At 48.2% G+C, this 26135-nt stretch overlaps 1 long non-coding RNA gene across 1 annotated transcript; it reads right to left on the minus strand.

The window, feature by feature from the left end:
* Positions 1–1536: 1536 nt before the first annotated feature.
* Positions 1537–26135, minus strand: LOC128083935 (uncharacterized). Its single transcript, XR_008208253.1, has 4 exons — positions 26034–26135; positions 12937–13381; positions 11605–11692; positions 1537–8256 (listed from the first exon to the last, which is right to left on the minus strand). It is a non-coding gene; the product is annotated as an uncharacterized LOC128083935 (long non-coding RNA).

The following is a 26135-nucleotide window of genomic DNA, read 5'->3' on the forward strand; positions in this document are numbered from 1 at the left end:
TGCAGCCATCCCTCCGTTGTCTCCACACCTTCCATTCATAATCAAGTAGTGTGTGAGGAAATGGATTGTGGGCTCCTGATTGCTCCTGTTCACATGAGGGAAAATCACTGAAGCACAGCTGTAACAGGATTTCTCTTAAACAAAAGATTTCTTGGATAAGACGGTTCTCTCCCCCAACCAGATTTTACCCTCCTGCACTCTTGAAAATGCAGTTTTTTCCTGTTCTTCCCCAAGGAAATCCCGCTCCAGCCCAGCAGAGCATTGCTTCTGACATAAGTGCTTCCCTGAGCCCAGATCTGTGTGTCCTCACACCACTGCAGCCCATGCTCCACCAGCAAACTCCCCACACGGGTCCTCTATTTATTCTCTCTCAGATTTACAACCTGCCATATGTAACACTCCTAAAGTTGAAAATTAAGTGCTTCCATCAAATGCTGTCCGTTGCATAAAAGCATTTCTTCAGTGCCTGGCAGGCTGCGGCTGGTTGGAGTGAGGCAGCATGCTCAGAATTCTCCCTGGTGCTTTGCCTCCAAACAGCACCCAACACACGGCCAAAACGTTCCTTCCCTATGCAATGTGTGTAAGGGAGGAGGAACTCATACCGAGTTATGGGAACTTTGAGCTGACCCCATGGTGTGGGAGTGACAGCCACAGCTGGCTTTGGGCAGCACCCAGCAGGATGGGGGCTCACCCACGTGCCCCAACCCCACACAAGGGGGCAGGCAGGTGGGTCTGGTTGTGTTTTAGGTAAAGCTGGTGAGATTTGAGGGAAAAGATAAGAAATGGGCTATGATTTATAAATACTCCACAGGTCAGTTCTGCTTTGTGATAGAGGATCCCATCTCTGCTCCCCGCTCCCCAGCTCCTTCAGCTGGCTGCTGGCAGTAGGAGCTCTGCTCCTTGTGAGTTTTTTCCATTGCAGGGAGTGTCATTTCCAACTCAGACTGCCTCCATTTTTACAAGGATGAGTTCCATTGGCTTCTGCAGAAACACCTCTGAGCTGTCTGTGCAAAAGGAAACTGCACCTCTAGCAAGAGGGATGCTGATATGAGCCACAGGGTGCACCGCTGCTTCCCCTCCCCTTTCCTATCCCTCCTGTCTGAGGGTGGCAGTTAAACTCCCGAGCTGCACTGAGATACGTGCTTGTTCTCCTCACTGTGCTGACTTTTTCCATGGTAAAAATGCGTATCTGAAGAAAAGGAAAAGGCAAATGGAATGAGTGTGGTGTGAATGTAGGAGGTGATAAATGAGCAGAGAAGCATTCAGCAAAAGGAAGGAGGCTGATCTAATGTAATGCTGCGTACAGCGCCGTGTCAGGTGGCTTCCTCATTTACACCATGCAGACATCACCAATTGCTCAGCTCAGGAACCTTCCCTCCATGGGACAGTGAGTGCCCACAGCTATGGGAGCAGAAGTCACCTTCTGTGCCCAGAACTGTGAGATGGGCTGCGCTCAGGCCTGAACTAAATGTATGACTTCCTCCAGCACTTCTGCCACAGAGATTGCCAAATCACTGAGGCCGGTGCTGGAGTTAGCACTGCTTCTCTGCACCTCGATTTCACTGAATCCTGCCTGGGGGACTCCCTAACTCCTGAACTGTCCTATGAAGCCACAGCCCCACCATCTGATGAGAGCACCAGGAAAAGTAAGATCTGCTCCTCTGAGACCTACTGAGGGGACACCATTTTCACCATAGCCTGGTTAAATGAGCTGAATTGCTGCCCTAACTGAAGCAGGGCCGCACTCACGTTGGCAGCTTGTGGCATTCTTGCCTCACCAGGAGATGCCAATTTAGCCACTGTGGCTCTGAGCTCTGCTGAGCCTGCTGACAGCACACCTTGCTGAATGCAGACGACTGCAAAGGTTTAACGCTCACTTCCTTGCTCCTCTAACAAAAACTGCTGTGATTACTGACTACAAAAACTGTTTCAAGAATATTATTCTTGGAAACTCCGCTCCCAAGGTTTATATTACCATGTCTGCTCTGTTTGCGTGCTGCCTTGCAGCTCATAATCTAGCAGGGGCAGCTACAAGAGTTGTGTACAAAGTACTGCAAGCCTCATGCCAACAACAATTGCTGTCTTTACTGATGCACACAAAATAAATGCTTCCATTCACTCTGGGAAAGGCATACTTTGCTCTTCCCTCTGTAAGAGATGTGCATTTGGGAAGTTCTTTCCTTTGCACCATTTCTTCATTTGAGTTGTCAGTGCAAGAAGAAATATCCACAGAGAGCACATAGTTGGTTCTCTGGGTGTGCAATTCCAGCTCGAGAAAACATGGATTTATATTTTGCTTTAGACTTTGGGTTAGTCTCTGTTACATGTTTGAAAGGTCTTCAGGCTGAATTAGGCACAGAATCGTTTTATATGAACAGTCACATTTCGTAGTGCTGCTTCTGTAAAGGCTTTTAGCATTTTACTTTCTTAGCTTTCCTTTACCCCTCTAAAACAGAGGAAATAAGGGATGTCCTTCAGGATAAATGATGGCTGGTTGCTGTTCCTGTTCCAAACACACAATTTGCTGAGCAGTCGGTGACTAATGCTTCACTTACACTGTTGACAACTATTAGATTGACACTGCTACAGGGATTTATTCTGGGCATATGATAATGACTTGCAGGGTGTGCTGCTTCTTCAGTACTTAAGCAACTGTTTTCACTTCTGGTCTAATTAATTGCATCCAGTTAAAAAGGAGCTTGAACGCTGTGTTTGTCACTTTCAGTCATTTGACCTTCTAGGAACATTAAATGTGGAGCTTAGTCTGCCTCTATGCAGCTCTCCCTCACAAGCTGCATGTCATGAATGTTAAAATAATTAACCTACCAGGCCTAATTCCAGCGTGCGGACCTGTAGACGTTCAGATGGGACTCCATCTGTACTTGTTTTCTTGTTCTTGGTATTTGGTGTTTTATAATACCATCCTGTAACAAACTGGGGAATGTTCACATCAGACAGCTTTTGCAAACTGTATTTATACAGGGATGTTTACAGCCTGGACTGGGGAAGCCTATTCCTGCAGTGACCCAAAGGAAATGAAGTGTGAGCTGAAGACAGTGGGGCCCTGTGGGGCCTTTCCCTGGCTGTGGTTATGGGAACCAAGGCGTCCTTCAGCCTCAGCAGCAGCTCTGAGTGGCCATCCCAGTGCCACTGGCACTGCACCTTTAATGTGCACGTGGCCAAACCTCAGCCTTCCTCGGGGGCAGCATTAATGTTCATTGCCAGCACATATAATTTAGCATCTGTGAAATGGAAACACGTAGAGAAGCACGCAATGAAGACAAACAAAAACAGCTGTTTCCTCTGAAGTAGAGTGGTAGTATAGAAGAGCTTCTGAGTTGCTGGAAAAAAGCAGTAGGAGGTTGGTCTTCATACCTCAGTGCTCTGCAACGCAAACAGTGCAGTGCATGCATGTCTAGTAGAGGGGTCACTTCACAGGGCCCAGCATTAATGAGATAAAACCAAGGAAACACAGTTGAAACAAAACACTGAGTAGGACTCATACCGTGTGCACAAAGCTCACTTCTGTTCAGCTAACATGGAAGAGAGTGAGCAGCTGAGGTTGCTCCAGAATGAATTTGCCCTTTGGAGGATAAAATGATGTCCTGGTCTCTAGAGAGGGTTGGAGTAGAGACATAACAACATCTGGCCATGGGAAACCTTGCATCCCTTCTACTCAGAGGGAGCGAAGCAAACAAACCCTGAGGTCACGCCAGGGAATGTAAGCTACGGAGAAGTGGCAAAACCCAGCAGTGTTTGGTCTGTGCATCTCTGTTTACCTGAACTAAGAGATCACTTTCTGAAAAGCTACTTCAGATAAAGGAGACCCATAAGTGCATTCTGAAGGTTTGGGTTGTTTGGAAGTGATTTCAGGGGACAGTAATTCACCCTGCGGCGATGCAGAGTGCACCTGGAGTGCACATCCCATGCTCCAGGGCATGCACAGGGCGTGCGTCTCTGCCAGCTGACACTGACCTGGACACACAAAGTTCAGCTAAAATTGGACTGACTGTTTTCTTCTAAAGAGGCTGAAGGTGAGCTGTGAAATGGCTGTGGGACCATGGTGGGATGTGCCTCTGCTCACTGCTCCATGGGCGCTCTGAGGAGCGGCTCTGAATGCTTTACAGATGCCGTCTGTTCAACACGAGGGATGAATGTTTGCTCGAGATCCCACAGAAGGTCAACAGAGAGGGACACAAATTCAGGTCTCGCAGATGATGCTGCCGTCAGCCTCGTGGGCCAGAGGAGCCCCAGCTCATCTCCACGCAATGGGCCGGCCACGTGCCAGAGGCTGATGCTCACAGCTAATGAGCTATCCCAATTAAACACCTGGCTCGTTTCAGAACTGTGCTGCACTTATTTCAGAGGCCAGGCAGCAGGGGCTCAGCGCTCCGTGTCTCTTTGGCAGCCTGATGAAACGGCAGCCATGCCTTACTGCTTGCTGAGCACCCAGCCCGCTGGGCAGTGGGCACTGCTGCTAAGTGCTGCATCAGAGCCAAGTATTTGGTTTGACATGGAAATTCTTTTTTTCCAGTTTGGTTGCTGTTTGGCATCACCTGAATACTTATAAAGTCTTGATGCATGTCACTGGGGGTTGGACCTGATGGTCTGTAGAAGTTCCCTTCCAACCCCTACAATTCTGTGATTCTCTGTGATTCTGTGACTTTAAAACAGTCTTCTTTTGCATATGTAAAAAACAAAAACAAAACAAAAAAATAAATATCAAAAAAAACCAAAAAAACAAAACAAAACAAAAAACTAAAAGATAAACCCCCTCAGAAACAGAGACAAGACTCACTGAGACTTTTGGAAAACTTCAGCCTATTCTCCTGACCAAAATATCAGCTAATTTCAATAATTCTTAGTCACTTCAGCAGAAACGACAAACCTGAATGAAAATGGATGCTCACACGTTTCCTTCACAACGCAGAACACAAACCAGACTGGCAGAGAAGCATGGGCAAACTTGTGCTGTGCAACTGAAGCCCTCATGGAAGCCCTTCTTTCCCTACTGGAGCTTTAGCCAGAAACTGGTGCTGCCCATAGAACTTCAAACCGGAAGTCGCCGTATTTTAATTAACCGGAAGATAGTTTAATGCCAAACTGTGTAAGAGACAGAACTTGGCAGCTGGTGCTTCTGAAGGACTTGGCACCCAATAAAGTTATCGTGGTATTTTTGCTGATCAGTAAACACTGTAATTTGTGTCATAGAGATAATTTGCAATTAAAAACTTATTAACAAAGTTCAACAATAACAAGAGGGATAAAATGCCAAGATGTGGAATTGTTTAATTATGTGAAATAGTTCTACCAAATCCGGGGCTCCGTGGCACATTTTTTCCTCTCTCTAATGAACGACCCGTTCTCACTGAATTCTAATTAGCCTCAATAATGACGATCCTGCTCAAGTATTAGCAGCAGACAACGCGAGGTGTCTGCATCCATCCCTGCACTGCCCTCGGGTTCAGCCATGCCATGCAGGTTGCACCGTGCTGCAGAATGCTGGTGCCAGGGCCGTGCAGCAGCTCCGTGTGGGGACAGGAGTGCTACTCAACACACAGCGATCCATCACTGTGCCGAGCACGTCGCCCCGTCCCTCCTTTCAAGCAGATTAAGTGCCTGAGCTTATCCAGACCTGCTCAAAGCCTATTTGATCTCGAAATAGGTCTGAAGAATCCAACAAGAAAAGGCTTGTAGGAGATTTTCCTGTTTAATCACCATTGGGAATATAAGAATTGGAAACCGAAGAGCAGAACGCCTTCAGCATGTCGCTCTGCCAAGACTGCAAAGCGCTGAAGTGTATGAAAAGGAGGAGATGACAAGTCCCCTGCCCTGCCAAGCCTGAGCTGCTCCCATCCGCAGCAAAGAGAAGCAAACGAGCACGACTGTTGAGACAGCCCTGGTGAATGTTGAACTACAGACAGAAGAGCCCTCATCCTGTCTGTGCCACGTTTCTTCCTCACTCAGGGGCTGAGCGCTGCCCATTCAATTCCTGTGCCCCCCTCAGCTGCAGCCCCTCAGCCCGGCACCAGGCACACTGCACACCCGCTCCTCCCATTACAGCTCCTGCTGTCCTGGAGAGTCCCTGAATTCTCTCCACACCTTTCTTAGAAACCAAGGGCTTCTCCCCATCAAGTCTTCTGGCGTGTCTCTGTGAAGAAAGAGAACATGGTGCTGCAGGAGATTGAACTGGAGATGTACCATACAGACTGCAGGCAGAGGAGAAGCAAGACTTAACTCCCAGTGCAGATCCACAGCTGCTCTGCTCCTCAGAGGATGAAGGAATTACTTAATATTTCAACTGATGATATTCGACATATCTTATGTGCAAAGGGTGTAAGTGACTGGTTGTTAATGATGTCCGTGGTAATGAGGTTCAGATTTCAGTGATTTGCAGTGCAAATATCCTCAGTGTTTCAGGAAAGTTTTCACTTTTCACTTTGCAGCATGGATTTGCTCTCACAGCCATCTGAAAAGTGCGTGAGGCTGCAGAGAAGTGCCTGCAATATTTGTGGGGAGGGCCTTCCCCACGTTATTAGCTTGGCCAAGGAAATATTAAATCTTGAACTGAAGCAAAATGAGATCCCATCCCTTTAACAGAATTATTTCAGCCTCCAATAACAGCGTCTCATACTTCAAGCCTTGAACTGGAACAAAGCACTCTCTCTTGATCTACTTTCTCCCACTCCTCCTTGCCAGCCTCTGCTTTTCTTAGTGTGCTGAGGCATTAACCCCGTGCAGATTCGCTGCTTTACATGTCCCAGCAGTGAACAGAAATGAAACACATGCTAAAGAGAAATAGGCTTCAATTCAAGCAAAATCTGCAAGAGGGGTAGGCTGCTTTGTCTGAGAAACAAAAAGAAAAAAGAAAAACCCCTGGATATATCATGGGTCAGACCACATTAATGGAGCAGTAAGTGCTGGATGTCCCCAGGACACACGCAGCCCTTGCTCAGAGGTGGCCAGCAGTGCTCTGTGTGGAGCATCCAGCTGCTGGGCACACCTGCTGCCGACGAGGCTCTCTGCCTTCCTGTGCCAGTCTGCCTCTCTCACACCATAAAATATTTCGCCATCATGTACTTTTAGTTGTGTAACCATACTAATGAGCTCTAAACCAAAATAATTCTTTCCAAGGCCTTTCCTTGTATTCAGATGGGAGTAAAAAGTGAAGACGTGCCATTACAGAGGCACAGCATGGTTCAGAGCACATGCCTGTTGCCAGGGCAATTTTTCTCCTTTCTGAGGCTGCAGGGATCACAACCACACCGTGCAGCTGCCAGCACCACACCATGAGCTCCGTGCTGAGCTGGGTCGGCTCCTCCAGGTTCTTCACCTGAGCAGCAGAGGAAGGGCAGGGACTCTGCCCCCCTTGGCAGCTCCGAGCAGAGCCAGGGCTTTTTGCTGCAGGACCAGTCATGACCTCAGCGTCCTTCCACTTATTTAGAGGCTAAGCAATCATTTCTCTGCATGTCTCTCATGGATGCTATGCCTTCTGGATCTTGTTCCTGCTCCTGATCAGCTCTCCTTCTCCATGCACTGCTCATCACCCTTCCCAAAACATCTTTTCTAAGTTGCCTTCCATGAACCAACCACTTTTTCATTTCTTCTTCTTCTTCTTCGTCTTCTTCAAGTCTCCAGAGGTGTTTTCCATTGTTTATTTTACTTTCGGCATCAAATCAAATGGGCAACAGAAGAGACCAATGTTTTTCAGTGTACCCAAACTTCTTTCACATCTGGAAACATGAGGTGAACTCAACTGCCCTCCCATCAGTACATCCACACATGGGTGTGAGTGAAAGTACTCTGATCTCTCAAGCGTTGGGTGAATGCATTTGTGTAACAGAAGGCACTACAGGAGAGCAATGAGCTCAGTGCCCGGCTCAGGTGTGAGCACACCAACACTGCTCTGCTTCAGCCCGTCCTGGAGCTGAACAGCACAGCACAGCCCCTCCTGCTTCATCCATTAAGTTACAAAGATTATAAGTCAACAGTCATGGATTCTTCAGCACAAGAAGTGCGTATGCATGACACCTTTTAGAGGACATCAAAATGACAGGGGAATCAGGAAGCTCAATAACCTCCAATTACTGCGAAAGAAGGTTGAATGAGGAGGGGGAACAGGGGTCTGGCAAGTTTGCAGGCATTTCCCTGATAAACTTAGAAGTGAGTTGGGATCCTGTGAACTCATCCATCTGCAGCAAAGCAAACAGCTGCATGGCCCACTCTCCCAGCACAACATTCCTGGAAACAGCAATTCTGAAAAGCAGCAGTGTTTCATTTTCCTTCTTTGTTTTTCTTTAAGAAAAGCACACAAACTCACTGTCTTCAACCGATTATTCAGATCTATCGACTTGCAGTGTCAACAGACATTATACAGCAACAATTTCTGACACAGAAACAACAATGCAGTATGATAACAACCAAGTACAAAATAGTCCATCTGAATCCTTGTGAGTGCATGCAGTAAATTTCCTCTATTGCCGTGGGTGCCACCCCACACTTTCACTTGGTGAGTGCATTCTCTAGTTGGAGAAGTATGCAGAGCAGAGATGCTTTTTTCTGCATCTCTATGCAAATGCTGAGTGCCTGCCTCGTCCCTCCCAGGCCCACACACTCCATTTCACACCCTCCCTCATGGTATCCCCTCATCACATCCCTCCATCACACCATCACATCCCCCCCCCCCCTCATGGCTGCAGTGCAGGGTGGGGGCAGCGCAGGGGGATGGGGCCGAACCCCCAGCTCACACCCACCCGCATTCACACCCCAGCAGCATCGTATCTTCGTATCTGCTCAGGCCAAGAGGCTCTCTGGAGGCATCTTCCAGTGGTTTTTTTTGTTGTTGTTTGTTTGTTTTTAATACATCCTTTGAGGTCTCCCCTGCAAATCCTGGAGCAGAGCTTGCCAGGAGAAAACTGCAGAGGAGAACTGATGAGAGAACGCAGCAGCACTGGGCCTTACAGCCACTTCCCATCTTCACCTAGTGCTGGATGACAGCACAGGGACTCACTCCACCTCTGATTTGCCCTCTGTCCCACAGCTGCATCCCCCCATGCCTCAGCACCCACCTCCCACTGCTAGGAGCTCCTCACAGCCACACTTTCAGATCAACTCAAACTCCCAGAGCACATGGCAAAAAGAAGGTGAACAAACCCCTGTGCGTGTCCTTCCTCATGGAATTGAGCCCTAATTGCTTACAAGCATTCACTTATCTGGTGAGTGAAGTAATTAACAACCATGCTAACCACGTTAAGCGGAGCATGGCCAATTACCCGCCCGCTCCTGAGAGCAGCAGTGATGTGCTGCAGTCAGCCAATCATGATTCTCGCTGTTTTCTTCTCGGATGCTGAGATTACAGTTAAGCAGAATCATTACCTAATTAAAACCAGAACCAAATCAAAGTCTGAGACATCTCAAATTAGACAGTAATGTCAGATAAGCAGCCCAACAGAATACTGCTTTGGAAATTATTGTCATGACTCCAGAATGAAAGCACATCATAGAGCAAGGGCTCCCTGGCACAGGCACGTCTCGTAACAGCACTACAGACGCACAGGCAACACAGACAGGACTGCAGCGTGGGGTGGCAGGTAGGTTTGCCTTGTGTGCTTCTCGCTACACATTTCCCAGCACAGACAGGGAGCCAAAAAGGCAGAACCTGCAGCACCCAGCAGTGCTGTGTCACACATCACAGAGGCTCCCGCAGGCGCCCCGGTCCCACACTGCTCTGAGGTGTGCTGGGAGCAGGAGGGCCGGCAGCGCACTGCCGTCACACGAGGTCGGACTCAGGGCAGTGGCACGAGCTCCTCACACACTTGTCTTCAGCGTCGCCCACAGAAAGAATTCTAAATTTAAATGCTGAGCATTGCTTACAGGGATGTTATAAATTCAGACTCCCACTCTGACACAGTTTCAGACGGGCTAACGCTGAGCTTCCTGTGGCTTCAACTCAAACTTCGCCCACCTTCTCCCACCCAGATATCACTTTTCTCCTTAAGTGCATGCAACCTTTTTGCTGCTCAGAGAGTGTGTGACCCCCTCCACCCCCCATTGGTATCATGCAGCAAACTTTTGCATTTTGAAGCCTCTCTCCTTTCACATGCACATCAGATTGCTGGAAATTAGGAGATGCATTACTCAATTAAGAGTACAGGAGCCAGCAAGCTCAGCATGCTGAAGGACCCACAGCGTTCCCCTGGCCCTGCTCACAGCCCCGCTCTGGCACAGCCCTGCAGTGCTGCTCAGCACCGTGTGGGTCTCAGCACCGACCCACTCGGGGGCTCCGGGCCCTGTAGGGATGCAGCAATCAGCTCCCATCCCTGTGACCGCAGGGCGAACCCTGAGCAGATGATTTCATCGGGCTCAGCTCCGTGCAGCCGCCTTCCTCCTGCTCCGGAGGTTTGTTCTCATTCTTGGAAGATTTTGATTTTTTTACTTGTTCAGGCAAAGCCGACACATTTGCAGGGCTGTGCAGACTCTTTTCAAAGGTGGAAATGCAGGAGGGCCCCCTGGTGAGTTCTGGCTCCGGGCTGCCCCTCGTGCACAGTGCTGAGCGCGGTGCCCCTGGATGGTGTCCAGGATGAGCTCAGCCCACGGTGCTGCACCGCCTGCCAGCAGTGCTGTGCTGCTGGGGGTGCACAGGCAGAGGTGTCACGCAGAGCAACAGATGAGGCGCTGTGCAGGTGGGTGCGGTGCTCCCCTGGGAGTTCCAAAAGGCACCCATGTCTTTTTGCTGTGTTTTGTGCTGTCTGTCTGTTGGGCGGCCATGGAGCGCAGTGTTCGGTGCTGTTATCGGTGCTTTTGCAGAAGTTCTTCGTTGCACATTTCCTTTCAAACCAGCCCAAACCAGCTAACACAAACACATGTGGAACACCGCACCGGGAAATTCCAAGCGCGGCGCTTTCTCACACTTGCCATCATCTTACACATCCCCTTGGCAAGCAGACACATATTTTTCAGCACATCTTTCATCCATCTATTTACTTTAATTAGTGACTATTCCTGGCCATCTCTGAAAGAAGGTATTAAAGCGTAATCCATCAGCAAGGAGAAGTCAGCTCCTATGAGAGCCTTAGGCCCTGCTCTGCTCTGCCTGTGGGTCCCCGTGCCCTGCAGCACTGCGTGGAGCTGTGCAGCCCGGCCCCACTCGGCCCCTCTTCCTCATGCTCCCTGTGTGAACCTCTGTCGTACATTTCCAGATTTGCAATAGGTACAAACCATCACTTGCTTTCAATCCCCTCAGGAACAACTTGCTTTGCAGGAAAATGTAAACACCTGAAAGCGGTTACATTCTCTGCTATGTGGGTCAAAGTGCTTCAGAAGTCCAAGCATTCATCTCTCTCATTTAGGCAGCCACTAAGATAAAATCTGGCCACTGTAACCTTGAAGTGACCTTCACCAATCTTCTCAAGATCTCTTAATCCCTTAATCTGATGAAGCGTTTTGACCTCTGAGCATTGGGTGGATCAGTGCCTTGATGGCATTTGTGTTAATTACTCCTCAAACTCTCAGAAAGCAAAAAGATCTCAGAGTAGCATTCCTAGTCCAAACTTTCCTTCTTTGCAGTAAAAAAAAAAAAAAAAAAAGAAAATCAAACCATCCTACCTGTGTTGCTGAGCCTTCCCAGATTTTCTCTTTGGTTTGTTTTGCTTTAGGCATCGCTGCTCGCTGTGCTGCTTGCATGTCACCTGAACTGCAAAAATAGGAAGGATTGCTTTAAATTGTTTATTAAAAATCACTTTTTGAAACTGTTGCACATATTTAGGACTCCTCTCTTCCCACCAGTGGCAGGGACTCTACCTTTTTATTTCCCTGTAAACATTAAGAGACATCTCTGGGCTTTAAATCAAGCTTTCTTAATAAATAGTTTGGTTATGTCACTCTAAGACATCAAGAGCAGGCATCTTTTCAAGAATACTATAGATTAATATTAATATTATTGATATTATTATTTTTACCAACTTGTCAGGTTGGATAGCCAATCAACAGGCAATATAAGGCATTCATAAATGCCCAAGCCAGATTGATCCAGGAAAAATAGACAAATAACTCTGTCTTTGGTGAGCCAGTTTCAGGAGCAGCCCAAGGTGTCCATGGAATGACAATGGGCAGCAGCAGTGGGCTCTGCCAGCAGGGGAGGGCTGTGCCTGCTGCTCAGAGAGAGCTGCCAGCAGCCCTGGTGGCTGCTCCTATCTCACAGTTATGTCACCTTACGCCCCTGAGGAGAAGAGGAAGCCCATACAATTCATTACAAAACCACAGCGAGAAACTCTGTAGCTGCACGGCTGCGTGGAGGCTGACTCCCTCTCTTCCTTTCTCTGCTCCTCATCAGCTCTTGCACAGCAGTCAGCTGGGGGCTCCCATTTCCATTCCAAACAGAGCACGATTGTGGATCACAGGGCCACCTCTGGCCAAAACAGTGTGCTGAGAATAGGCCAGGGTCTGCATCAGCACAGCTCCGCCATGGTGTCTGGGGAGGTGGGGGAGCTCACCAGGCCAAGCACACACTGCAACCCGGCACAGCGGTGCGACCCTTCTGACAGCCGCAGAATGAGCTCTTACCAGCAGTGCTCATTAATTCCTATTTACCATCCCTTACAACATTACCATCCCTTACAACAAGGTCCGTCGGCAAACTGGACCATGGAGGAAACGCTTTTCTTTTGGTATGGTCACGTGCACGATGCCCAGATGTGTTCTGAGGCCTCAATCACCCTCCAAATAAATTCTCAGCTCCTGCAACCATAACGGCTCCTCCTGGGGAACAGTGAGCGTGAACCAAAGCAGGAGGATCCGATTGATTACCATTGGCTTTATGGTTTGGAGTCCTAAATACACGGCTTCAGCAGAATGAAGGTGCACAGAGTCTCGAACTGTGAGGTAAAACCTCACAAAGGGCCGTTACATATTCTGGTGTTATGCTCACAGTACACATACCTGCTTGTTCTAAAAAGCATTTCCTTATTTCAGCCTGGTGCAATGCACGCACATCCAGCTCCCCGGCCTGGTCATTCCCAAAGCAACTCTTCCCCAGAAGCAGCATTTTCCTCACAGCCATCAGATGAAGAAGCAGGTTTCTGAGGTCACAGCCTGCCCACAGATGGAGGACTTGGTGACCCAAACTGCATCACTCTTCACCACTGCCAGAACAGCAGAGACAGTTCAGAGTTCTGTCTGATTCTGCTTGGGAGCCTCAACTTTCCCTGAAGAAATGGGGCAAAATGAAGCAATGCATGCTTTCAGATTTCTCAGCTGGCAATGAGGGAACCCCGGTGGCCACAGTGCAGGTTGCTGAGGGCATAAATTGTTGTAGGACACAAAAAAGTGAAGCAGGATGTCCTGGCAGAAATCAGCAGTGCAGATGGCTGCTCCAGAATTCCTGCTGGGGAAAAGAAGTGGCACACTTTTAGTATAGTGGTATCCATAACCTTCAGTGCTATGTCCATATCAAATCAGCTTAACAGTAACACATTCAGCCAAAAGGTTTTTAGCATAGGCACTGCTAAAGGAACATGAGAGCAGCGAGGACCTTTTCCAGCGCTGGCTGACTGGTGTTCTGCAGCTAAATCTCAGGTTATAAAATGGAAATGGGAGTGTTACAGTAAAACCCCTCTGCACGTGGGAGTGATTACATTGCAGGCTTTCCTTGTCATCCAGCACCTAGAAGGACAAGAAATCCTGCTGCTGGTCTCTAAAAACCCAAAGTCCCCAAATTCATTACTGGAGTGAACAGAGCTCCTGTGAGCAGCGTGTGCCATCGTTCATTCCTCCAGGCCACACCTGGATTTAGTTAATGAAAGTCAAACTCTTAATAAATACCTCTTAAAATCAAAGAAACTACTAAAGACGGTGTTTCATTTCATTGCAAGCAGTCTCCTCTGTTTGTTAAATTGGAAACTATTTTCACCTGATACTTTGGAAATGAAGTCACGACCTTTAATAACTCCATTCAGACTAAATGCATAAATAGAGCTAGAAGGAGTCTGTCCAAGTGCTAACCAGAGCATATCCCATATATCTTGCAGTCATTAATGGCTGATGAATTATGCTAATAATGTCAGAGGACATTGGCAAGGTTGATGGACCCAAACTTGCCCTTGTTTTGACAGTACTTCTATGGGAGAGGGCTCTTATGGGGAAAGCAATTACCCAAAAGAGATTGGTTAATAGCAGACTTCTCCAAGGTGATTTGGATGGATGGGCAGTGCTAGATGTATATAATGGGATTTTTTATTTTTTTCTTATAAGAGCACAAATTATGATTCACCCTGATTTTCAGTTCTGGTGATTTGCCAGCATTCAGTGTCATCCAATATCAGAACAGGGCTTTATGACTCCCAGAGGCCATGAGCAACAGAACAGAGAACCTTCATCCAAGGTTTTGTGCAGTTCAGTGCTGGCACACCTGAGTGGTGCAGCCAAAGTTGGTGCTGATGTGGCAAAGCTTCTCATTCCCATGCATGCTGTGCACCCATTTGTTTTAATGAATCACCGAGGGTCATTTCCTAAATGTTTAATACCACATATAAATAAATGAATGGGCAGCACCAAGGAGATCGTAAATCAAGAATAACAGAGATGACACAGTACAAAAGAGAAGCTCAGATGGCAACTCTAAGAGGATGAACTGATGCCTCAGAGAGGTTAAGGTGCGAAATTTGGATGCTATGGGCTCAGGTGAGCTGATGGTAGCACGCCAGTATCTGCTAACTGGACTTCCTATATTTAGTGCAGTGACCTGACTTCAACTAAATGGTCACATCCCATTGCATCCATCAGGATTTATGCAAGTGGCTGAGTGCTTCTCTGCCTGCAGGCTGCTAGTTCACAGCTTTAAATGCAACTAGATACCACTGGTATTGCTAAACCAGGGTCTGTGGTCAGAGCATGGACTTTAAAAATAACTTGTATTAAGTTAGAGAAGCTTTAAATACAGAGGGAGGGAAAAAAAAAAAAAGGAGCCCTGGAAGGGAACCTGGAGAGCAGAGATTGTCAGGCTGTGCTGCCTGCATGGCCGTGGCAGAGTGCAGGGGAAGAAAGCATGCAGGAGAAAAACACTGAAATGCTTTGCTTCCGCTTCAGAGTCACAAATGTTGATTATTTTGCTCTTATGTTCTAAGAGGAAATAAATCTCTAAAAGGTGCCACTTCACTCCTTTTCCTTTTTTCCTTCCCTACGTGTAGGTATAAAAACAAAGTGTAAAGCTGCAAGCATTCATCCCACCAGGGTCCTGCATGGACCAACCATCAGCACCTGGCACGGAGCAGGGAGCAGAACTCACCTGCTGCAGGCACGGTTCCCACTGCTCCCACAGCAAAGGGCACCGTGCTGATGGGGTGAAGCATTCCGGCCCACTGACACACAGACGGCTCTCAGATCACCAACACCCCCAGCAGCTGGGCCCACCCCAGCACGTTTCCCTGCTTTCAGCAGAAGAAACCACACCAGTGAAGATACCAGCCCAAAGTCGTCTGCAGCTCCTTCCAGCTGCGGCAGTTCCTCCTTGCCATTGTGTTGAAGCCAACGCAGGAGAGCAAACCAAAGCGCTCACGGACATCCTGTCTGCAGCAGCCAGAGTTCAGAAATCAGGAGTTTTCATATTTCAGAAACTCAGCGTCTCCAAACCCCACAGCCAGAAGGCTGCTGCGGCCAGGAGCCCCTCCAGCACTTCTCTTTCCCCCCATCCTAGCAGCTACAATCTTTCCCGTTTCATCTCCTCCTGAAGACAAAGCAAAGCGAATTCAGTCCTCCAAGCATTAGCAAAGCAGCATGCACAGAGCCGTGAAGGGCTCCACAACCACAGGGAGCTGCTGCGGGAGTTCCCAGGCACCTGCTCAACCCTGATGGCTACAAAGTGCACTTCCATACATCAGTAACCATTTAAAATGTTTCTTTGAACTGGTAACAGTTAAATCCTTAAACTGCATGTAACTCTGGTCCCCTGGTAGCAGTAACTGTTACTGTGGCAGGGGAGTAAATCCAGATTTACAGGAGCACAGCTGGGATGGAGCCCAGCGCTGCTTCCCAGCCCTCAGTTGTGCAGAGTACTTCAAATCTGTTCTTAAATTTGCAGTGTGTACAATCAGGAACATTGGTCATTTAAGAGACAAGAAAGATAAACACAAAAACTGAACATATGTAGATGCCTGGGCCACCGGGAATACAATTCTCCAATTAAAATATTAATAAATGCAGAATATCCCTCTCCTTAATTAATTGGTTAAGCAAACAGTAAGACTAGGTGAAATACTTCCATGATTATTTAACACACAGCCAAATCAAGAAAGTTGACTGAATAGCAATTCCTCAATTAACATACAATGAAGAACATTTGAGTTTTAATTAATCCTTATTGGCGCTGCAGAGACTTCCATGGAGAATCTATTCCGACTCATTTCATAGGCAGGCGCTTCAAGTGGAGGTAATGTCAACATTTGGTGTCCAATATAAATCCACTTATTAAAACTGATAGAAATACACGGGGTTAAAATCAGATCCAAGGGGTGAGTACACTCGAGGGGTCACAGCTCCACACAGCATCGCTGCTGGTACCCGGGCACAGCTTTGCTGGATCCTCAAGTGGGGCTGGATTTGGTGTCATTGTGATTTTGGGGCTAAACCTCCCCCCGTAAGCTGAGGCGTGCTGCACTGTGTGCATTGTGATTGCTGCAGCCGTTGGCTCAGGGCTGGCAGCTCTGCTCTGTAGCTACATGCATCCTCCCTGCAGCCCTGCAAGGAGCTCTTATAATACTTAATCCACTTAACTAATAGGCTTCTGCGGGAGTTTATTTAAAAGTCATCTACATTTAATAGAGTTCACTATTTTAAAAGAGGCAGATTATTTTCTATTGCATTCCTGCCAGAACACCTCTGGCTTTGGGGCTGGCATCTGCTGACCTTTCTGACTCAGGAGCTCTCTTCAGGGGACCATGAAGGGGAACTAAAGATAGTAGAGCTATTTCCAGCATCCCTGCACTCCCAGGGAGCCCTGTGCCTCCACTAGAAAGAGAGAGAGATGACTGGTGTAAGGCTGGGGTTTTCCATGAGCTCTGTGAGACAAATTCTGCCACCAAACCCCCAGCCGTGAGGGAGCAAACCCACTATCAAGTGACCAGTACCAAATACCCTGTGTTCTGTGTCCTGCTGGCATGGATACAGGTGGTGGAACGGGACAACCATTTTCACATGCTTAATGACAGCACTCTGTTTTACAGGACTGGACAATAATTGTTTTAAAGTACCTTTCTAATGATATATAACTCAGTAAGTAGATGCTTTTTAATGCAAAACACTTGCAGCGTTTTTCTTTCTATTGTGCTGCCTTGCAATTCTCACACCAGTTTTTAAGGGTTGTGTGTCACAGAGGCAACAAAATACCTCACCTGCTCATGGCTGTGATGTGATGTACTGCTGCTCTGCCCTAGAGAGCACCACACAGATGCTGGATAGGGCTGAGAGTGCCTGGACATTGCTTTGTTGTCCTTACAGCACAGCAAGGTGAGCGCTCTCTCCCTGCTGACATGCTGAGGATTTTTCTGTTTCTCTTGGCTCTGATCTTATATTATTACCATAAGTTCACTCAGGGCTAAGCCATGCTCAAACAATTCAATAACAAGCTAAATTCATAACACAACATGCTAAATTCATAATCAAAAGTAAAATGCTCAACAGAACAGGAGAGAAAGGCTTGAGCATGGGGGCAGAGCAGAGCATGACACGGAGTATGGGTGCAGAGCAATGCACCAGCATGCAGCGAGGAGCCAGCAGTGACATCCCTGAGCAAAAGCCTGTCTCTCAATTCAGGGCCCCCTCTCCTCACCTTTAGGATACGTTCCTTCAGTTACAGGGATCCCTTGCAATAGCTCTTTCACACCAAGTCCGACACTCGGTCTCACAGAACTGCTGACAGCTGTGGTTGTCAATGGCAGGAGGCAGCCTTAAAGAGGAATCTGAGCAAGAGGCCAAGCCAAAGCTGCCCGCTGGGTTTTGCATTGCCCTTGAAAAACGGCCATGGAAGTGCAGCTCTCTGTTTGAGGTAAGCATGGTGAGGGAAAGCAAAGGAGCCAGGTGGGTTTCAGTCCACTTGTTCCATGCGAGGCCTCATGTTTGTACAGCTGTGGGCCTTTGCTAAATATGGGCACTTTCTGAGGGGCTCAGCATTTTCACCTCACTTCCCTCCATTCCTCCCCCCCCCCCCTTTCAGGAAATCCAATGCCCAAATGGGGAAGCTGAAAATACAGCAGTAGAAAGGAATGGAAACGTACAGCTCAAGTCACCCTTTGGAAGAAAAGAATTCAAGAAATCCCACAGCAAACCCTTTTTTCCAGGGGCACGTTTGCATTACAAATGAACAAACCTGCCTTGCCATCACATGCCCACCAGAGGAACACTGCATCCAGAAGGCACGCTCACCTAGATGGCTCCCAGCAGCATACCCAGGTGGCTGCAATGCGAGCCCCAGAGCAGCTGTGTGTCAGCACAGCTCCGTGTGCAGCCCGAGCCTCAGCTGAAGTGCAGATCTTGTGCTGCTGATGGTACAAGGAGGGGAACAGGAGTGCTGCAGGGAGCACAGAGCTGTGTGGCCACAGCCTTCCAGGCAGCTTCTCCAGCAATGTGATTGCAGCATTGACTGAGCTCCCAAATTTCCAATGCTGTGATTGTGGCTGGCAGCAGGACTATGGAAACCTTCCCAAAAAAGCTAGGACTCAGTTATTACACTTTATTCAGAGCCCTGCTATGTTAAAAGGAGAGCTCTTTGAAGGTGTCTGCAAACAGCAGAGCATTTAACATCCATCCTTAACTATTATTTCAAGCACAAGGATATTTACTGGCATTTCTGGGAACATAAGTGTTGTAGGAAGGGAGTTGGCAGAGGTCTCCTGCCCAGGTTGCACAGCCAGCTACACACCACTCCCAGCCTGCAGCACAGCAGTGGGGAAGCGCAGCACAGAGTGCCTCTCATCAGCCACAGCCCTCCTGGGGGAGACAGCACTGTGCTGTGATGCCATGTCAGAGCTGAAGGTGGGAGCAACATCAGAATGCAGGGAGATAAGTGGAGGTCTGCAGATAGCAAGAAGTCAGACCCTGTGAGCTTGGGCTGCAAAGAGGACAAGATCAAATCTCCTTTGTACTCAGTCATGTTTATGAGGAGGGATAAATACCCCACAGTTTTCAGAAACATGAAAAGAAGCTGGGGCCCGGCACAGTGGGACCTGCTCCTGCTTGCCAAGGGGTCACATCGGTCAGGAGAGATTTATCTCCATCCATAAACATTCCAGATAATGTGAAACAGCTCATGGGGAGGATCCCTGCCTGTCTGCATCCCCCAGCAGAATTACATTCCTGTGAATCCTGCCTGTAACGATGCAGCTCTTTGCGTGACCAGAAATTGTAAAGAGCTCCACATCGGGGCAGGCAGGCACCACCCCAGCAGCATGCTTTATGTCCTGCTCTAAGGGAGAAGGGAGTCTGCGTCTGGAACATCTCCGTCTGTCTGCCCAGAGCTCTGATCCCAGCAGAGCACACAGCAAAGGAGCTCAGCGCTGGGCACGCCAAGTGGAACCACGCGCAGCCCCACCGAGGCTTTCCTCTTTGCCAGAAGGACAGCGCTTTGTAACGCAGCTGTTTCCAGACCCAGCTCACGCACTGCTCCGTTCTGTGCAACAAGAGCTGCTCCACATTAATTCCGGATGTGAAACCTGTTGCTTAGGTGACCGCTCATAGAGCGCAGGCAGCCGCGGCTGCACGCTGCGGGCGCCGGCAGTGAGCTGTGCACACACAGCAGCTGCAGACCCACACAGCAGCACCAGGGTGGCAGCTCAGCTGTAGGACAGCACGCTATTTCCAGGAGGGGATCACAAAGGAGCCAATGCTCCAACAAAAACCCCATCTTGAGGAAGTATCTATTGCTTTACCCAAAGGTATATAAGGGGCTTATTGCAACTTCTGTAGGTTTTCATGACGGGTATTTGTGACAGCTGCATATATTATAGAAATCACTGGAGATGTGGCCACAACAAATCTGAGAAATTAGATGTTTGACCCAGGTTTGAATCCCAGCCATTGAACTTAATTACTGTGTTCAATTTATCTCTGTGGCTTCCCCAACATCTGTGCCACAAGCTGTATGGTTTGCATGTGGATGCAAGTGGGGGTTTTGCATTCTGTTCGGCAGAAGATTAAATTATCAACCTCTAGTTCTGGCAACATATCAGAACATGACTCTTTGTTTCCTATCTTTTTTCCCCTATTGTTTGCAATGTCACTCTGGTGCAAAGCACGCACACAGCTGTCCCAGTGCACGGAGACACGAGCCTTCCCTCGTGAAGCATGAAGAGAAAACATTCACAACAAGGAGATAAGCAAAGAGGGGTTGCCACATCCTTTAGTTATGTTCAATATTTCTGCACAGTCGAGAAACTGTGAGGAAAGAAACAGCAACTGAGTTCTGGCAACCACCGCTGCTGCTGTGCCCATTTACAACATATCACTTCATCTCCAACCTCATTTACTTAAAGCTCTGGTTCTTGTGCTGCTGGTGCACACACTATCTCTCTCATCAACATGTGGGACTCCTTTCAGTGGCTTACGACCCAGAAATTACTCAGTTTTCTCAGCTTCCCTTCCCAGCATCTTGCCCTGTAACACAGCAGCAGCAGCATCCCACTCACAGCAGGCAGCTGCTGCAAATATCCACTGAAGCAACATCCAGGAGCATAGCCCTTTGGTAAATGGAATGGAATGACTCATGCCTCTTAAAGCTAAAAAAATTCAAGAGGAAAATAAATTAAACACCTACTCAGGAATTAGGAGGCTTAAGGCACTAACAAACAAAACCCACAACACGTGTTGGCTCAGCACTGCACTGAGCTCCAGTCCCAGGCAGACAGCACAGTCAGGCCACGTCCCACCCATGTCTGAGGTCCTTCTCCTCCCCAGGCAGGGCTCACAGGAGCTCCTGATTCCATGGCCAGTAGAGCCCCATCTTTGGATTTGCAGCCCTTGGCTTTTCCTTCCATCAGGTGCCCATGTCAGCCTTCAGCCTCCTCAGCATCCTCAGGCCCACTGCACATGCTCTGGAAGCTCTCCCTTTGATCTGTGTCTATCTGAACACTGCTGGGTGTCTTTGGCAGCTGCCCATCCTGCTGCTGGAAGCTGCAGCACACTTGTATCCTCCCAGCTGTCTCCACAACAGCCGGGATTGCACAGACCACTCGTGCTCAGGTGAAAAGCCAATATCTATTCACGTGTTCCCAGAAACAATAACAGAAGAAATTCCACTTCCCTTGTTCTCCTAATCGCCTCCATACCAGGTTTACATCCAAAGTTTCTCAGTACAGGATTGTTTGGGACTCAGATGCACAGCCATGCTCTCCCTGCTCTTCTCCTTTCTTAGTTCTCCAACAGCACACATTTTGAAAGTACCTCTGAGCACTGAGACAATATTATTATTGACTACAGCCCAGGTCCCTCGAGGGAAATGGTCACCCTAAACACTATTAGTGTAACTGGGTAGGTCAGATGGGATTCCTTTCCCTCTTCACATTGGTTTACACCAAATTCCACCTGCCTTTTCACCTCAGAGTCATTCAGCACTACGAGGACCCTCTGCAGCAACCTGCAGGCAGCTCAGTGCTGTCCCACCCACAGCACACACCCTGCAGCCCTCCCTGCCTGGTGCTTAAAGCCGCTGCCCCACGGCTGCAGAGCGAAATGCACACTGCAGATCCACACTGCTCCTCCCAATGTCATGACATTCAACAGACCTTACATCACCACAGCTAAAATAGTTCTGTGACCTGGCAAATGCAGTGCCTTAAAATGAATGAAGTAAATGGCATAAATTTTATCCCTTACTACATTTCTTCCACCTTCAATGGTTTTACCTCCCCAGCAAGACATGCACCGTAAGCCTCACTGCATTCTTTTGCCAATACTCAAAAATCCAATATAGATTGCTTTCTTCATGTTCTGTACCTCTATGACTTCTCCTAAGGACAGTACTGCCCTGCCCCAGCTGCAGTGACCCCAAACTCAGTGGTGATGCCCTCAGCACGAGTTGAGACCCAAGGAGAAAGAATGCAGCAATGCACAGAGAATGCAGCAAGGAGAGGTGCTGGGGTGAGGAGCACTGGTATGGAGCACCCAGACCACAGGCAGCACAGAACACACAGGCAGCACGGCACCCACAGCTCTTTGCTTCGCCCCTGAGACAGGCAAAGAAGGATTATTCTCATTTTATAACTGGATTATAGAAGCTAAAATGAATTTACATGTATCATGCTAATCCAAAAGGGAACACTTACAAGCAGGCTTTGAATGAAACTGAATGCCTCCGAGTAGGTTAACAGAGATGATTCATTATGGAGTAATTGAAGAGTATGGGAACATCTTTGCCTAAATATTTTATTCCAGCTGAGATTTTAATCAAGTTTCTAAGGAATGTCTCCTAACGCTTCACAAACTACTACAAAGATTTGCATAGGTAAATAGGCATTGAAAAACATCAGCAATGTAAATTAAAGTGTTCATTCTTAGCTTCTAATTTTTTGGTGAAGATAAGTAGAATGCTGTGCTTAAGTGTTGGGGGAAAAAAAAAAGGAAAAGAAAAATCAATGTAAGAGGTGAATAATGGAAAGACAGCAATTTGAACATAGAACTCAGGAGCAGGCCGCTCTTGTCAGCAGATCAACCCAGTGGAGGTCTGATTTCTACCATTCTGACCAAGTTCCAGTTGTTTTGAACAAACAGAACGTGTTCTTAGGATTGAAGGTGAGCTCATGCCTGCGAATGCCACAAAAAAGCTATATAAATCAATGAATAAAAATGGTAATGCTTAACATTTACCCAGCCCTTCACAACAGCACACAGCCTGCAGCTCAGTGCACAGCCCTGCTGCACGCTCCCTTTCCCCTCCTCCAAGGCTCCCAAGCACTGTGAAAAGTCTGAAATGAAGATCAGTTCCTCATCTTTAAAGCCATTTTCAAACATTAATATTTCATTATAAATATTGAGCAATCTGAGAGCAGCCGGGGTGAGCGCTGCCCCGGGACAGCATGAGGGCAGGGAGGGCTGTGCTGCTGGGACACAGGAGCCCCTGTGCCACCATGGGCCCTCGGGGCACTGGGAGCCTCACAGTCTCTGGTGTTGGCTGTGAGATTGCCTGCTCAGCACACAAAGCATTGCACCACTCCAGGGATGCGTGCTCTCAATCCGGCTCCTCTCACTTGAGAATTATTTACACAAAAATATCAGTTGCAAACAACACAGAGCAAAAAATAACAACATTTGGACATATGGATCTTGGAATGACCTCATCCTGAATTCACAGGGTGATGCCAAACTGTCCTTCAGAAAGAGCAAAATACAAACAAACACACACAAACAAAAAACCTGGCTTGGTCCAAACCCAACCCAAGCCAGCAGGAGCAGCTCTGCAGTCACCTGCAGCACAGAAATCCACCACACAAGAGAAGCACCCCATGGATGGGCACTGCTGCCATCAGGAGCAGAACGCGCTCTGCCTGCCTTCACACAGCACACACAGCTCTCCGTGTTCTCTTTGTGGCTATTTTTCTCAGAAAAGTTTGAACCCTGCACAGGTTTTAGATGTGAAATGCAGAATTACTTCCCCAGAATTGAATCACTGGCTTTTATAGATCCAGTAGCAACACTTTAAAATAATGACCGAGCCATTATTCATTCCCGTGACATTTGTTTCAATAACATTAATCAGAGTGAACTCATTTGGTATTAATGCAGGTGTCTGAAGGCCTCCTAGAGAATTCCTAGGGCATTCATTAGCCGGGCCATTATTTTTATTATTTTCCTACAATCTCAGCGTGCCGGGGAGAGGCAGGACTGGCAGAGCTCAGGAAGAGCTCACTGTGTGCCCACAGAACAGCTACAGAGCAGCTCCCCAGGGTCGGTGCTCTCTGCCCCTGTCTCTGGGGCGATGGGGCCGGGACCCCCCACGCTGTGCTCAGTGCAGCCCCGTGCTGTGTGGCGCTGCCCAGTGGCTTCCATAGCTGTGCTTTCACAGCTGCTCTCCACAGCCTTGGACGTGCTGCCAAGATTCTGCAGAGTGGTGCCAAGCTGTGCAGCTCCGCGGTGAATATCTGCTGTGAAGGAGCCTCTGCCTTCTTTGGACTACATTGCAATTGAGCACGTCCCACAGAACCAGAGCTGTGAGATGTTATGCCCATGTGCTTCGTATCCATTATCTCCAAGAGATAAGCAGTGCAGCTGACCTGTGGTCCTCACTCCCCAATCCAAACACTGCCTCATCCATAAATATTTGTGTTGCAGAGCTCCTCACGCTGCCAGGAGCGAGCAGGAAGGAAAAACACTCACCAGAGCCTGAAGAAGATGGCTGGGAGCTGCACGAGGGAAACCTGCTCTGTGGGGAGAGCATTTCTGCTCTCAGGGGAAAGCAGCCACGGTTAGACCAGCTCTGGGGGGAAGATGCAGCCATTGCACAAGGAAAAGCTCTTCACCCCACAGCAATGCAGCAAAAGGCTGATTGTCAACCAGCTAAAACACACGTGTGAAAAGCAGGCAGGCAGCACTCATCCATGGTGAGAACCTCAATTTTGGCAGTTACCAAAGCACTTGCATGGCAGCAGGAACACACACTGCAGCCTCTGCAGTTGTGGAATTAGTGTAGCACAGACGGCACCTTCACAGTGCACTTCCTATTGTCTTAGACAGTCTACAATCAGAATATGTTCGGTTTCATACTCCAAACCTATGCAGAAAGTACTTTCCTATAGCAGCACTATGAATAAGAAGCCCACATAATCCTGGAATGAGTCAGCCTGAACATGACAGATAACAACATCAACTCAGACAGCTCAGGAGTTAGACTACAGCCCATCCCCTCCAGCCCCCAGCAGACAACGGGGGAAAGAAGTGGGGTGCTCGCTCTGATCTCTATTGCAGAGGAAGGGGCTGCTGCAGGGATGGGAGCAGAGATAACAGCCTCACACTGCACCAGGGGAGGGTCAGTTGGGTACTGGGAAGCATTTCAGGCACTGGCACAGGCTGCCCAGGGAGCTGGGGGAGTCACCATCCCTAGGCAGTTGTTCAGAGCAGTGGAGATACAACACTGAGGGACATGATCTGTGGGCACGATGGGTGGGTTGGGATCTGACCTGGGGATCAGAGATGCCTTTTCCCTTCCTGCTGCTGCCATCCCACCATGCTTTAAGCACCATGAGAGTCCAGTGATGTCCCTCTGATGTGGGGCCAGCTGCATACAGGGTGCCCAGGTCAGGCAGAAGTGTGATCCCATCCCACCTGCAGCCTTCCCCCCTTGCTCTACTGTGCCTTATTACATTACACATACATAGCACTGCTCAGAGCCTCAGCACATGGGTTGTTGTGGTGGCTATGGGCTAACAGCACTCCAGAAGTGAGTGTCCCTCTTCCCTCTCCTACGGACCTTCTATTGAACTGTAGCAGCCACCACAAATGTATTAGCAGACATTTTATACACAATCTCATGTTTCAGGGCTTTCAGTTTACATAAGCACCGTTCTACTCTCACCACAGGAAATTTTATCTCTCAGTGATACCACTTACACAGACAGAGGACTTACCCAGCTCTCCTACAGTGTACATTTACATTTTGTAAAACATGAGGGTCTTTCATGTAGCCCTGAAAAGGGGAATCAATAGCAAAATCTAAACTGCAGTCCCAGCTGCATGCAGCTGCCACAGCATACAGAGGGCAAATAGAGGAAAATACCAAGCCTCCCACCAAAGTTGCTGCAGGACCTTCACCCACATGGGCTCTCCATTTGGGCATGTGCTTTGTGGTTGCATCACACACATATATATATATATCTGTGGGATATATATCCCCACAAGCTGCAGAAAAAGGTCTGAATACTGGGGATGACCCTGGCCCCCAAATCAGCCTGTAGCAATTAGGAAGATCAATAAAATGGGAAAGGCATTACAACAGAGGTGTGATGACAGAAGGAGTGGCACAATAGAAAAGTGCCATAAAGGAAGGAGAGAAGATTGCTCACCTGTATCAGAAGATTCCAAGTTTACAGAGGAAAGCTCCACTAAGGAAGAACCTCTAGAAGATCTGTTCTTTAGTGGCAGTCAGCCCTTAAGTGAGATCTAAG

The sequence above is a fragment of the Tympanuchus pallidicinctus genome, unplaced genomic scaffold (assembly GCF_026119805.1).
Source record: "Tympanuchus pallidicinctus isolate F22 unplaced genomic scaffold, pur_lepc_1.0 scaffold25, whole genome shotgun sequence".
NCBI lineage: Eukaryota > Metazoa > Chordata > Aves > Galliformes > Phasianidae > Tympanuchus > Tympanuchus pallidicinctus.